The sequence below is a fragment of the Canis aureus genome, chromosome 37 (assembly GCF_053574225.1).
Source record: "Canis aureus isolate CA01 chromosome 37, VMU_Caureus_v.1.0, whole genome shotgun sequence".
Lineage (NCBI taxonomy): Eukaryota > Metazoa > Chordata > Mammalia > Carnivora > Canidae > Canis > Canis aureus.
Window position 1 is genome coordinate 8,882,917 of NC_135647.1, and position 14,163 is coordinate 8,897,079.

General features: G+C 40.3%; 1 long non-coding RNA gene across 1 annotated transcript in view; it reads right to left on the bottom strand.

Annotated features, from left to right (window-relative positions):
• Window positions 1-8,589, bottom strand: part of LOC144306567 (uncharacterized) — a 72,711-nt gene extending 64,122 nt beyond the window's left edge. Inside the window, exon 1 of the long non-coding RNA XR_013373642.1 lies at window positions 8,296-8,589. This is a non-coding gene — a long non-coding RNA (uncharacterized LOC144306567). The remainder of the gene's footprint in view (window positions 1-8,295) is intronic.
• Between the last annotated feature and the right edge of the window lie 5,574 nt (window positions 8,590-14,163).

Below are 14,163 nucleotides of genomic sequence, written 5' to 3' on the forward strand. Positions count from 1 at the left end.
ATATGAATATATCCCATATGTTCCAAACCTGAGATACTAAATACTACTAACAATCTGGATGAGATCCATATCACAGTTCCTTGCCCTTGGGGAATACAGGGGAGGCAGATGCCAAAAGTTGGGATGTGCCAATGTATGCCAGCTACTGGGGATGTATAATTTCACTGTACTCTCTATGACAACTTTTAAGTAGGTATTATTTTCCTCTAATTTATTAATGTTTTGCATGAGTCAGTGTCAGGCTGTATCCTTACAGACATGTTTTGTTTGGGAGTCCCTAATTCTCCAGGTACCCAGTCTTCCCAGTTGGAGACAGGAGCACCAGTTTTCCCTGGGTTATTTGCTCAGAATTACATGAGAAAATTTAGCAACTGAGCCAGAGGCCTTGAAAAGGAGAAAACACTGGAACACTGGAGAAATGGTCCTGTGACTTAATAGTAAAAGACATCAGAAAATGTAGAAACTGGTTTGAAGCAGACAGAACTGGGCTTGAAGAATCCTTGGGAAGGAGGGCAGCATTACAGATCCAAGGCAGGACAAGAAATGTAGCCATTGGGGCACCTGGGTGGTTCAGTGGTTGAGTGTCTGCCTTGGCTCAGGTCATGATCCAGGGATCCTGGGATCGAGTCCCACAACAGGCTCCCCACAGGGAGCCTGCTTCTCCCTCTGCCTATATCTCTGCCTCTCTCATGAATAAATAAATAAAAACTTTAAAAAAAATAAATGCAGAAGGGAAGGGAATGCAGAAGAAATAAATAGTCTGGAAGGGAAGGTAGAAGGAGGATAAGAAAGTGATGGCTACAGATATTTAAAAATATACATATGAATCTGAAGATGGACCAGAAATAGAGGTACCCACCAAGAGGGAGCCAGCAGCGGTGAATGGGGAGTGGTGGTGATGGATGCCATAAGCTGGAGGATGGAAGAGATAGGAATAAAAAATATGTATTTCTACTGAATTTTGTTTGACATGCAATATTTCATTGGTTTCAAGATAGTGATTCTTTATTTTCATACATTACAAGCTGATCACCACAATGGGTCTAGTAACCATCTGACACCATATAAAGTATGTGCAATATTACTGACTATAACCCTTATCTTGTACATTACATGCCTATGACTTATTTGTTTTAGAACTGGAAACTTTTATTTCCTAGCCTTCCTTACCTATTTTTCCCATCCCTCCACCCTTATTCCCTCTGGCAACCAGCAGTCTGTTCTGTTTTCTGAAATGTTATGTTTTGTTTTGTATGTTTCTCTCTTTTGTTTTAGTTTTCTTAAAAGTCCACATATAAGTATTTATGCAGTATTTGTCTTTTTCTGTCTGACTTATTTCACTTGGCATAATACCCTTTAGTTTCATCGATGTTGTCATAAATGGCAAGATCACATTCTTTTTCATAACACAGTAACATTCCGTTGTATATGAAAAAAAGTTCATATAAAATTTTGTAATTTTTTTACCTCTGGTTCCCCCAGCTCTAGCCAACGTGAGGTTGACCTCATACTCATGGTTCTGTGCATATTATTGGAAATAGCATCACTAAAGCAGCAATTCTACTAAGCTTGCCTCTGAGTCTTTGAATCTGAATTAACAGGATGGTCCTGACATCAGAAACCTAGGCACTTGCTCAATGCCAGGGGCAAGATCTTTCCATTATGCCATGTAACTGCCATGGAGTAAGAAGATTAAGTAATAATTATTTCCAGTAATTGCTGGTGAGCTCAAATCTAACTAGTATCTGCCTTCCTTTGCCTCTCTCTCTCCCCGACATCCAGCTGCTACTGCATGTTTCCAGCATCCATGTCTGTCCTGCATTCCATTGATGAGTGTCCCCCCAAAGCAGTGCTCAAGCCTAGCTGCCTATTGTACTCACCTGAGCAGTTTTTAGAAATAAAAAGCCCAAGCTCCATCCAGAGAAACTGAACCAAATCTTTAGGGCGGGTCGAATCTGCTAGGTTACAAACAGACCCAAGGGATTCAAATGTGTAGCCAGGCTTCAGAAATACTGAGACAGAGCATCTTTCTCTCTGAACTGCTTGTGAAATGAAACAAAAGATTAGATGTTATTTATCGACTTTTCAAGCAGGTTTTTGATTCTTATATGGGAGATAGGCTCTTTGCTGTGAGATAATTTGTCATTTGATAAAACTACCTTCAAAATGTTTTAAAGATTGGGACTTCCTGTTCTTAGCACAAAGAACAGCAAATGCCAGTATCAAAGTACCAACAGGAATTTGGATTTAAACATATCTGGCAGTTTTCCTTTATATCTGTGTGTGTGTGTGTGTGTGTGTGTGTGTGTGTGTGTGTGAATTCATTATTTTCTCCTAGAGAAACAGCAAGAAGGGAGTATTTCCTTTGGGTAATCACTTGAATATGAACAATAACTCTATTCTATCTAATTCTAGATATGCAACTAGAATCTCCTAAACAGAAAATGAAATTCATCAAATTCTCAAGAATGGCTTCAAAATACTGAATCTTCATAATAACTCCAGATAATAGATCACTGTTATATCTGAGGTGTGGCTTAGCAACAGGAGAGGCTATAGGATCCTGGAAAAGTGCTCCAGCTATAGACCATAAATGACAAAACAAAAACAAAAACAAAAACAAAAACAAAAAAAAACCCCACACAACCCTGCAAAGGATTCCTTGCTCCCAGAAACATGGATCTTGTCAAAAATTTTAAAAACTATTAATTTTCAGAAGGTACTTTATTCCCAGGATTCTCTGTCTTAGAACTATAGTGTCTGTTAACTTAATAAGAGTGAAAAGAACATTGAATCTCAGTATTTGATGGCACAAGCCAAAGATGTGTCCTTAGATGCTGTCTACATTTCTATCCACCAGCACCCTACCTTAAGGATTGCTGAGAACATATATTTACGCTGATGTGCACATCTGGTAAAATGACATTATGTGTGACCTTCAGTATTTTCCACCTGCGTGCAGCCTGTAGACTGCCTTTGGTGTTGACTTTCCGCTGTCTAGTGTTTGCAAGAAATTTCCATAGTTTTTAGGTCATTTGGCAGTTTTTCACAATCTCTGTTTTCAATTTTTATTCATATAGACAACTGTGTCCACGATAGGAAAAAAAAAACCTAAACTCTCACCTTCTTTATTATTGACTTAAAAAAATTAAGTTCTTAAGCTGATTCAACATGTTCACAAGACTCCAACGGTTATTCTCTACCAGCAGCTCTTTTACAGACTTGCCTCTGTTCTTCCTCCCTTCTATCCCCCTGTTTGATGAAAGAGGCAGGACAAGTAGACCTGTCTATATCAGGGAAGGACTTTCAGACACATGAATTACAGGCTCCATTATGGTTGGTTTCACAAAGACCCTGTGCCAGATCTAAAAATATTTGCAGAAACGTGGTCCTTATAAGATGGCAGACAAGGGAACAGCAAACTCCAAAAGATGGAAGATTGCATACTATATTGGTGGATAATTGCATGGTAGAAAATGAAATCATGCTACTACAATAAAGAAATAAGAATAAATGAAAAAAAATGAAAAAAAAACCCAAATGTAAGAAATATATTATGTATGCAGAATGGACATTTTAAAAATTTAAAAAGGATGAAGAAATCACAAACCCACCATATGGGTTTTGCTAAACAAATAGACCTGGGTTCAAGTCAAGGTTCTGTATTTCCTTCTTGTGCAATATTCAGTAATTTGCAAAACATCTCCAAACTTTAGTCTCTCGTCAGTAGCATGGCCATAATACTCCCTGCTTCAGTTTGCTGGAGGGGCTTGGGTGAGCAAGGGTGAGTTAGATGCACCTAATGTAGCATTTGGAATATATGATAGAAGGGACATAATAAATGTCAATTACTACTCCTCTCCCTTTTGTCCTTACAAAATGTAAATACAAAGGTAGTATCACTACCCAGGACTTCAGAAGAGCTGAATTCTGAGGCTTGATCTTAATAGTTCATTATACTATTCTCGTAGATCCTGAAAAAGTGCAGGGCGAGGCCAGTTCTTTGCATCTAAAAGTAAAGTAAGATCCTGGTAGAGAAGCCTGAGTATGTAATTCGGTGTTGCTGGGTTGCTTTTACCTGGGATCATGATAACCCATTATGAGTGTGCTTCAGCAATCTTGAAAGTGGATAGCAGCAAAATGCAATTCACTGTACAAAAGCAGTATGAGACAATGCACCTTTCAGAAATGTTCTGAAATCCTGATCACGCAGTGTCACAGAGATTAATGGTGAATTATAAAATAAGTGCATGATAGCAGCACATTTTAAATGAAAGTGGGGGAGTGTGAAAACATAATAGGCATCTTCTTTCTGAAGTTCTTATTGCTGTGTCTTTAGTGAAAGAAGAGACATAATCAAAAGTAGATTAGAAGCAGAGCTCAGAAGTTGCTCAGGATAATGTGCCTTTAAAGGGTGAAGGTCATGTCACCTTCTCCACTTTAGCCTCTATTACACTCATGAAGACAAAGATAAGCATGTTTCTATTTAATAGAGTAGCCACAAAATCAATACAGAGAAATTGTTAATACATAGTGTAAATGCCACTAGAAGCAAATACCCTCCAGGAAAAGAAACTTTCAGAACAGTAAGGGACTTCAGAAACAATGTTGTCTAACTATATCATTTCTCAGGCAAGGAAAAGGAAGCCCAGGGAAGGGAAGCAGACATGGTGGTTAGTTTGAAAGCCTGGAATTGAACTCAGAATCTCTAATAACATAGTGGTTCTCTTATACATCCTACTGGATCTAAGAGTGTGAGTTGGAAGCATGTAAGTACAGCTACAATTTCTACTCTATAATAGGGTCCAGAAAAGTCACAAAATAAGTAAAAGACAATTTTCACCAATGAAAATGTTTTGATTCTAATGTAAACTTTTATAATCTAGAATTCTGGCCTCGAAGAGAATAGATTAGAGAAAGAAATGGATGGGCTTTTCACATGAAGTTTAAGTGGAAGTGTTTGCATGTAAACAAATTATTTTATTTTCTGTTTAGGTTGGAACATTTGACAATCACGTCCATTTCCCTAAAAGAATGACCCCTGAATTCTACAACCTGGAAATCAGGAACTCTAATGGTTCAGAGTCTCCCTTCTTTTCTGCCCAAATCCCATTCAAATTTGTCTCCTGGAAACAAGGGCCCTGGCAAAGTCTTGCACAGACTTGAAAAAATCTTATATTAGCTTGTAAGGAAAAACAAGGCAAAATAATATAAACAGAGGAGATGAGAGCTCTTGTGCTTTTTCTGGCTGCTCAGTCAAGATCTTGATGCCTGTGATGAATAGATTGCATGTGTGCAGCAGAAGATAAAAATGATCTCTGTTGGCCCTTTCCCAGCCACAGATGTCATGGCCTTGATCTTAAATATCTTATTCCAGCCCCAGTTTGCTGAAATGCTCCAAGGCAGAATACCCTGTGTCACTCTGCCTCAGTGTGGCAAGAGGCTCCCAGGGCCTGGGAATGTGCTCATATTTGGTGATGCCTTCCTGCGTCACTAAATTAATCAGATGGATCCAGCTTGAGAAGACAATAAGGGCTGGACAAAAGCCGAGAGGGCAAACAGATGGGTAATAATCCCCTCTTTTATCATTCGTGCCTATGGAGAATTATTCAGCAGAATTGAATTCTCTGATGAACAGAGCTCAGGACAGCTTGATGCAGTTAAAATTACAGGATTCTTCCTTTGTATTTGCTTCTGTGCTCTGGGAGAGATGGTAAGATGATATTCTTATTCATAATAGTAGATAATGTTTGCAGAATAAAAAGGATCTACTGGTGTTTGGTGGTGATCAATAGTGTGATGCCAATGAGTGGGGCTCCGTTTAGCCAGACTCCTTTATCATGGATCAGGATATATATGAGACATCTGTCAACACCCTCCATAAGTTCCCAGCGTCTCTGATCTGCAATGGACAGGACACAAGAAAAGAGATGGGACATCTGCTATTCTAAATTGACACTGAAAATCAGAACCATCTACAGAACCAAGCAGATAATAACCACTCCCTCCCCCATTTCATAAGTTTTGAGATAATTCAGTAAACTATAATTTGGACTTTGGAAAAAGAAGTGCCCCCATATTCCAGAACGCAGAGGCTAGAAAGCAGGGAAGTATTTACTGAAATGGGAAGGGCAATGGTGACTTCAACACTTTGTATGCCCTACCACACCTTTATTCCAGGTGCATGGCTCTGAGAGGGATGCAAGTGGACAGCTGGGCTGAGGCATAAACTTTTGGGCTGCTTGCCATGGCAAGGATGCCCTAATCTACTGCTACTGCCCTCTTGCTGGACGTAGGTCTTGTGATCATATTATCCCCCCTGAAATATAGCAGGACCAGACTTCCAAGCTTAGGTTTAGAACTTGACCTGATAGAAATTCTTTCGACAAGATGAGTGACACATTTACCTTTGCTTCAGGTCTGTTGTTCAATAGAGGCTTAACAAAGAATAATGGGTGCAATATCCTATTTTATCTTTTACCTGAAGAAAATAAATATATTTCACATGAAAGATGTTTTGTTACAGAAACAGACAAGTAATAAATAAATAACAGCAACTACTTATTGAGCTAGTGTGTGTGTGTGTGTGTGTGTGTGTGTGTGTACATGTACATAGTGGTATGTCTGTGTATATCTACTATTAGAAGTTAAGTGGCTTCCTTGAGATATTACAAGTAGTAAACTTTGGGGCTCAGGACTGCGTGATGCCAAATCCCAAACTCTTTATATAAAAGCAGACTACCTTGGGGCACCTGGGTGGCTCAGTCGTTAAGTGTCTGCCTTCAGCTCAAGTTATGATCTCAGGATCCTGGGATCAAGCCCCATATAGGGCTCCCTGCTCAGGGGGAGCCTGCTTCTCCCTTTCCCTCTGCTCCCCCCTACTTGTGCACGCTCTCTCTCTCTCTCCCTTCCAATCTCTCTCACCCTCTCTATCAAATAAATAAATAAATAAATAAATAAATAAATAAATAAAATCCTTAAAACAAAACTAAAACCTAAAAAATCCTACCTTATCTCTAGCAGTTAGTTGCAATTGATTCTACGCTGCCTGACCCTCTTGACTCTCCTTTCTCCGAAACTATGCTGCAAGCCTACTGAGAGCAGAAGCCCCATCCTGCATTTCTTTGCCTCCCCACACAGCCAAATGGGAGTCTACAGAGCACTCTTCTTGACACAACCAGATTTCCTTGTGATGAATGTCTGTTGTACACATCTAGTGATTATTCCTCAGTTTTATGAGACCTCAAATCCTCATTTCATTTGAAAAACGAAGTAGAAACAGTTGTGATCAGAGTATTTAGGGCCTCATCTGTCATGTGGTAGAGACAGCTACTCACTTGATCTCCATGTGAGTCCCTACCTTCCCCAGGCTCCTCCTGCATCAACTGCATCTGGGACATTGGTCTAGTTTGAGGAACGGATTGTGAGCAGAAATGACATGTCCTATCTGGGCCATGGCAATTAAGAATTCATTCCCTTCATTCTTTTTTCCCATCATGGTGACACAAGATGGTAACATCACAAGATAAACATATTCTGAATTTCTTAGTGATCAAATGGATGGGAACTACTTTTTCATCATACTTTTCTAGGGAAAGAAATACGCTTTGCTATTTGTAAGCCCCTCAGGTGTGGAGATTTACGTTACTGCCACAGATCCTATGCTTGACTTCTTTTTGTATACCATACCCTAAGATTTGGGCTTTATATTTATGGCATCAAAACAAGAAAAGCTTTTATAACAGAGGAGAACAATTGAAAATATCCTAACTATCCAATCAGCTCTTTTTATTTTTTTTTAATTTTTATTTATTTATGATAGTAACACACACACAGAGAGAGAGAGAGAGAGGCAGAGACACAGGCAAAGGGAGAAGCAGGCTCCATGCACCGGGAGCCCGACGTGGGATTCGATCCCGGGTCTCCAGGATTGCGTCCTGGGCCAAAGGCAGGTGCCAAACCACTGCGCCACCCAGGGATCCCCAATCAGCTCTTTTTAAATCATTTCCTCATATTTTTCTCCTATGCACATTTTCCAAGGTCATTTACATTCATTCAACAATTGATTGTTAATTATCTTATTTATCCACTTAGTATGTGTCTGGTATGGGACATTCAGAGATGATGATCTAGTCATTCATTAAATATAAAAACAAAGCAGATTATGTGCCAGGCACTTCTCTGGTGCTTGTCAAATATTTACTTATTTAATCCTCATAGCAGTGCTACAAAGTACTATCCCTATGCTCATTTTACATAGTAAGGAAATTGGAACACAGCTATTCAGTGACTTACCTAAGGTCACAGAGCTGGTGGTATAAAAAAATGGACCTTGAATCCAGGCAGTCTGGCTCCAGAATCTGGGCTCTCAAGCACCAGGCTGTGTTGATGACAGTATTATAGTTTGTTTAAAGAGTTAGTGAGTGAGTGAGTGAGTGAGTGAGTGAGTGAGTGAGTGATTTTAGAGAGAGAGAGAGAAGTAGTGAGCACAAGAGGAGGAGGAGCAGAGGAGAAGAATGAGGGACAAGCAGACTTCATGCCCAGTGCAGAGCCCATCACTGGCTTCATATCACAACCCTGAGATCATAACTTGAGCCAAAACCAAGAGTTGGACGCCTAACCAACTGAGCCACCGAGGTGCCCCGATCAAGTTATAGTTTAATCAGTGCAGAAAATGGACTCCCAGCAGACCACGATGGCCCTTCTATAGTTGTGATAAACATCACCTAGGGTTTAAGACAAGGAAGTTCTCAGGAAAATGCTGAGAGAACTAGCAGGGGAGTCATTCCAACTCTACGTTCTCTTAATATATATATATATATATATATATATATATATATATATATATATTTCTTTCATTCTCATTGAGCCACCTCTGATATCACATGTTTATTTACTTAGTTATGCACAAGTTTTGTCCATCTTGGAATACATATAGTATTTAATGCACTACATAAATGTGCAAAGTAAATGTCAGGCAGATGATATAAACAATAAGTAAACTAATTAATATAACCTCAGCCATATCTGTGGCTAACATTTTAGCATCTTTGGCTATTTCTGGTGAAATGGTAGGGTAGATGACCCAACAAGTCCTAAATTCTTTTTGGCCTCATTATAAACTCTATTTATATAATGTTTGGGCAAGGGTTAATACTGCATATTATTGTTTCCACCTGTGGAGTAATCTCTTGCTGTTCTAGTCCTGAGAAATAATACTAGAAGACATCTACTGGGCATTGCCTCTGAGCTAATCATTTGCTGTGGACTAAATGTTGCATGTCCACCCCACCCCCAATTCATAAGTTGAAGTCCTAATTCCAAAGTAATGGGAGGTAGGAACTTTGGAGGTGGGAACCCTGGGAGGTGATTAGGTCACAAGAGGGTGGAAACCTTATGAATGGGATCAGTGCTCTCAGCCCTTAAAGAAGAAACACAACAGAAATGATCTCTCTCTCCATCATGTGAGAATACAGTAAAAGGGCGTTCTTCCTCAAAGTAGGAAGAGGCTCCTCAATAGGAACCTGACCAGTCAGCCCCTTAATCTTGGACTTCTCAACCTCTAGAACTGAAAGAAATGTTTACTGTTTAAGCCCCCCTAGGCTGTGGTGTTTGTTTTAGCAGCCCGAACTGACACAGCAGTCTCACAAGGCCATTGTATATAATAATTTTTCTAATCCTCATCATAGCCTAATGAGTCATATGCAATCAATTCTATTAGTCATGGTAGTTATGTTCTATAATACTGAAGTGCCGCTCCTAAAAGAAATAAAGGGCGAGGTTCCTATAAGTCTCAGTGTTCATCAACTGATTGAGACATAATCTTGTTTTATGTGTGTTTCTGTTAAGTGACACTTTATTTAATATGTAATGTTGATTAATTTACATTGAACTCATGAATAAGAGCATGCAGACCTGAACTCATGCCTGAATAAAGCTTATCTAATACACATATTTTCTCTGTAAGGCACATGACAGCCCTTTTGCATTTAAGAACACTAGATAGCATTTAGCACTATGCTTTGGGGCAATTTTAAACAGTGAAATCACCGACGAAAGCACACAATGTTAAACACATGTCACTAAATAGACTGTGAAAAGGATATTTGTTTATAGCATGAGAGCTGAAATAAGAAGGCAGAGCATTGCCCTGTTCAGTCTCAGCTGGGAACGTGCATGCCAGGCAACTCAAATTTTTCACCTTTCTTTGCAAGTGAGCAATTGACCACAAAAGTGCTATGAGTACAGATTTTGGAGACATAAATAAATTGTAGAGTAGGCAAATTCACAAATACAGAATCTCTGAATAATGAGAGTATCAGCTGACTATCTATTTCCCCCAAAAATTCATATGTTGAAGCCTTATCCCCCAAAGTGTGACTGTATTTGGAGATGGGGTCTCTGAGGAAGTAAATTAAGGTTAAATGATGTCATAAGGGTAAGACCTTGATCTGATAGAGTTAGTGCCCTTATAGGAAGAGATGCTGGAGAGTTCTCCAGTATAGCCGAGATACATTGAGGAAAAGCCATGAGGACATAGTGAGAAGGCAGCCATCCACAAGCCAGGAGGAGGGCTCTTAACAGAAACTGAATCACCTAGAGCCTTGATCTTAGACTTCTGTCCCCTGGAACTGTGAGAAACTAAATTTCTGCTATGTAAGCCAAACGGTCTATGGTATTTTATTATGGCCGCCCAAGTAGACTAAAACAATGAGAACCAACTGTTATAACTCAGCTATAAGGCTGAGGAACCTCAGGCATGAAGGTAATATGTAACCAGCACAGGATTGTAATATCTATGATTTAATGAACAAGGTTTCAAACCCAACCAGTCTAACTCCAGATTATTTGTTTTAACCCCTGGAACACGATGCTAGACTACCTCCCCTGATGATAGGCTGCCCTTTTCTTTCTGCTAAATTGGGATGTGGGATCATCAGGCTGAGGTCTGAAACACAACTCTTCCCTTCCTAACTATACAGATTCTCCTGCATCTCTCAGACTCCTTAGTGGCTCAAGACTTGAAAAAGAGAGGAATGGAGACATGACATCTTTTAGAGCTGGAAAATGATCCTTCTGTCATGACAGAACTGGAGCACCAGTTCTCTTGGCTTCCAGTACAATATCCTCTTGAAAATCTCCTCTCCTTGGCCATCTTGTATCCATTAACCAGCAAGAAAGCCTTCCAGCACACTATCCCTATTATTGTATTGTCCTAATCAAAACCATTCTTTCCATATGTCTGAATGTGGCCAGCATACTTTACTTGGTGACACTTTAGTTCATTGGTTCTTTTTTTAAAGGTTTTATTTATTTATTCAGAGAGAGATATACAGAGAGAGGCAGAGACACAGGCAGAGGGAGAGGAGGCTCCCTCCGGGCAGCCTGATGCAGGCCTCATGACCTGAGCCAAAGGCAGATGCTCAACCATTGAGCCACCCAGGTGCCCAGTGCATAGATTTTTAATGCATTTGGGGTCATGGCCCATTCTGATAATCTGGGGATATTTACAGATGTATTTCTCTAGAAAAATTCACATGCCAAGTGATAAACATACATTTGCAAAAATTTCAGAAGATCAGGGACCTTTTCCCTCCCCAAAGCCTTTGCTATATTGATAGTCATCCCATCTACACAGGAAGGACAGAACCATCCTGGCTCCTGTCTGCATGGGGTAACCACAGCAAATGGATAACCTACAATGTAAGAATTGGCAAGAACGTGAAGGTGCATTTCTGGCCATTGTAGAACTTCCTGTTATATTATATCAGGCTTATCTTTATGTCAGATTTCCAGACCTCATCCTCATTCTCACAGTCCTTGAGCCACTTGCAGGCCTGTCTCGCTAAGAATCCAGGGCAAAGCACAACATGTTTTTGTAAAGAAAGAAATGCTCTGCTTCTCTTTAGAGGGGCTTCAGTTTCTGGACCTTGGGAAGTGGGTGATGTTACCACACAGAAAGGCAGAGTTTCCAGTGGCAAATGAAAGCAGAATTGCAGGAAACCAGCTCAACAGCTGACACCAAAATGCTTTTCCATATGTAAAGCTGTCTTAAACCCACAAGAGACATTGAGAATAAACTTTGTGCTTTCTTTTCTTTTTGCTTAAAACCAAATGGGTCAGGGAGAAGCGCTGGATGCTTTTAAAAATGCACTTATAATATTGAATCCAAGCTGTGCGAGTACCCATTGGAGACAACTGTTCTCTCATGGCCTGCTTTGAATAAACAATCACAGCTCTGTGTGATATTACTTCTTAACCAGATTCTAGCATTGAACTGTTGGCTCGCCATGGTTACTTGCATTTTAAACCAGTGTCTCCTTTTCCTTCCCTTTGGCTGAGATTCCTGCTTACTTGGCAGTGGCTCCTTCTCATTTGAACTTTTACCCTCTTTTAATGTCCACCAAATTTTAGTCTAAAAGAACCTTTCATAGGCACCTTTTGTGACTCTGGGTTTCTTTCTCGTGTGAGAACCAGCTTAGAGAGCTGGTTACTGGAAAACACTCAAGGGCCTGTCTTCCTGCTCTGTGAAACCAGCAATGACAGGCTGTTTTGTGTGTGAACTTTCCTTTAAAAAAAAAAATTAAGGAAGCACAAAATGCAAGCTGTTTGCTGAAAACAAAATGTTTGCTTTCAAAAGCGAGTGAACACACACATATTTGCATATGTCTATGTGGCTTCACTCTTGTCCCTTCTAGGCCTGCTCCCCTTTTCTCCCTTAGTATATCACACTGTGGAAACTTACTGCAGTTTGAAAGCCAAATCAACGAAGGGTTTAATTCCCTCCTGACTTCCCTTACCAGTTACAATTTGGTGAGGTCTTTCAAGGCACAAACAACCATAGAACCTGTTTCCCTTTTCCAAAGAATAACCAGTATGTCACCCGCTCCACTCATTTTACGGTTAGACAATCTGCTTCCCTTGCAAACAGAGCCTGTGCTTAGAGCCTTGTACTTCATCCGGTTTATTCCCTGGACTCTGTACCCAGAGGGAGCCCATCGACACTCCGCTCTGCTCAGTTCCCCCCAACTCACCCTGGCCATCCCGAACCTATGTCATTGCTTCTCCTGGGTCATATGCACCATATCCCTACATATTTCATTTCCTCGGCCTCACAACTTGTTGGCCTATGCAGAACCACCAGCCCCACACACAACTTGGTGTCCAGTCGTAGCTGGAACCTACCTTGCAGCCTGGTAATAACTCAGTTCTACAAATTCTCTCCTGCCCTTTGTTGAATATTTTAGACCTTTCTTTTTTTCTTTTTCTTTTTTAAAGATTTTATTTATTTATTCATGAGAGACAGAGATAGAGAGGCAAAGACATAGGCAGAGGGAGAAGCAGGCTCCTCACAGGGAGCCCCATGCAGGACTCCATCCAGGAATGCCAGGAAGACACCCTGAGCCAAAGACAGACCCTCAACTGCGAGACCACCCAGGCATCCCTAGACCTTTCTTTTCACTCTGCCACTCTCGGGATCTATTTGACTCAGAAGACACAGCTCTCTGGTTTAAGCTACTACTTTTGCTCACACTCTTTTTTCACATGCTGGTCAATACTCTGATGTCACCATTCAGTCTTAGAAGGAAGTGAATTTGCTTCAAAGCCAACCCCTCCATCCATATGAGCTCTTGACAGAACTCTTGACTTGGAATCAGAAGGACTGTGCTCCATGTCTCCCTTTTGGCCACAGCCACGTATTCCCTGCCAACTCCTACTCTTCTGCCTTCAGATACACTTAATGGATTAAACAACAACAACAATGAAAACTTCCAATGAAGCTTTCTTCTCCCACACTTCTTACTACCACACAATTTCTTTCCATCCTTGTGCTCCACACCTGAATGGTCTGTGTCATCCACTGTCACTTCCATATCTCTGCTTTTTGCTCTCTTATCCCTCTTCTCTTGCTTTCAACTTATAAAGGTCATCAATAAACACAGGATGTTTCCCTCACCTTCAGTCTCATTGTCTTCTCTGCTATAAAAGCCCTCCTTTCAAGATAAAACTTTTACTTTGGGGTTATCACATTATCTTGATTTCCCTCTCTTTGTGATTTCTGCTCTACTGCTTCGCCTCCCAAGTCTCCTTCCTTAACTCAGTAAAGCTAATTTTATCAAACTTTTTAATTTTTGAATATTGCTTCCATCACAGCCCAGATGT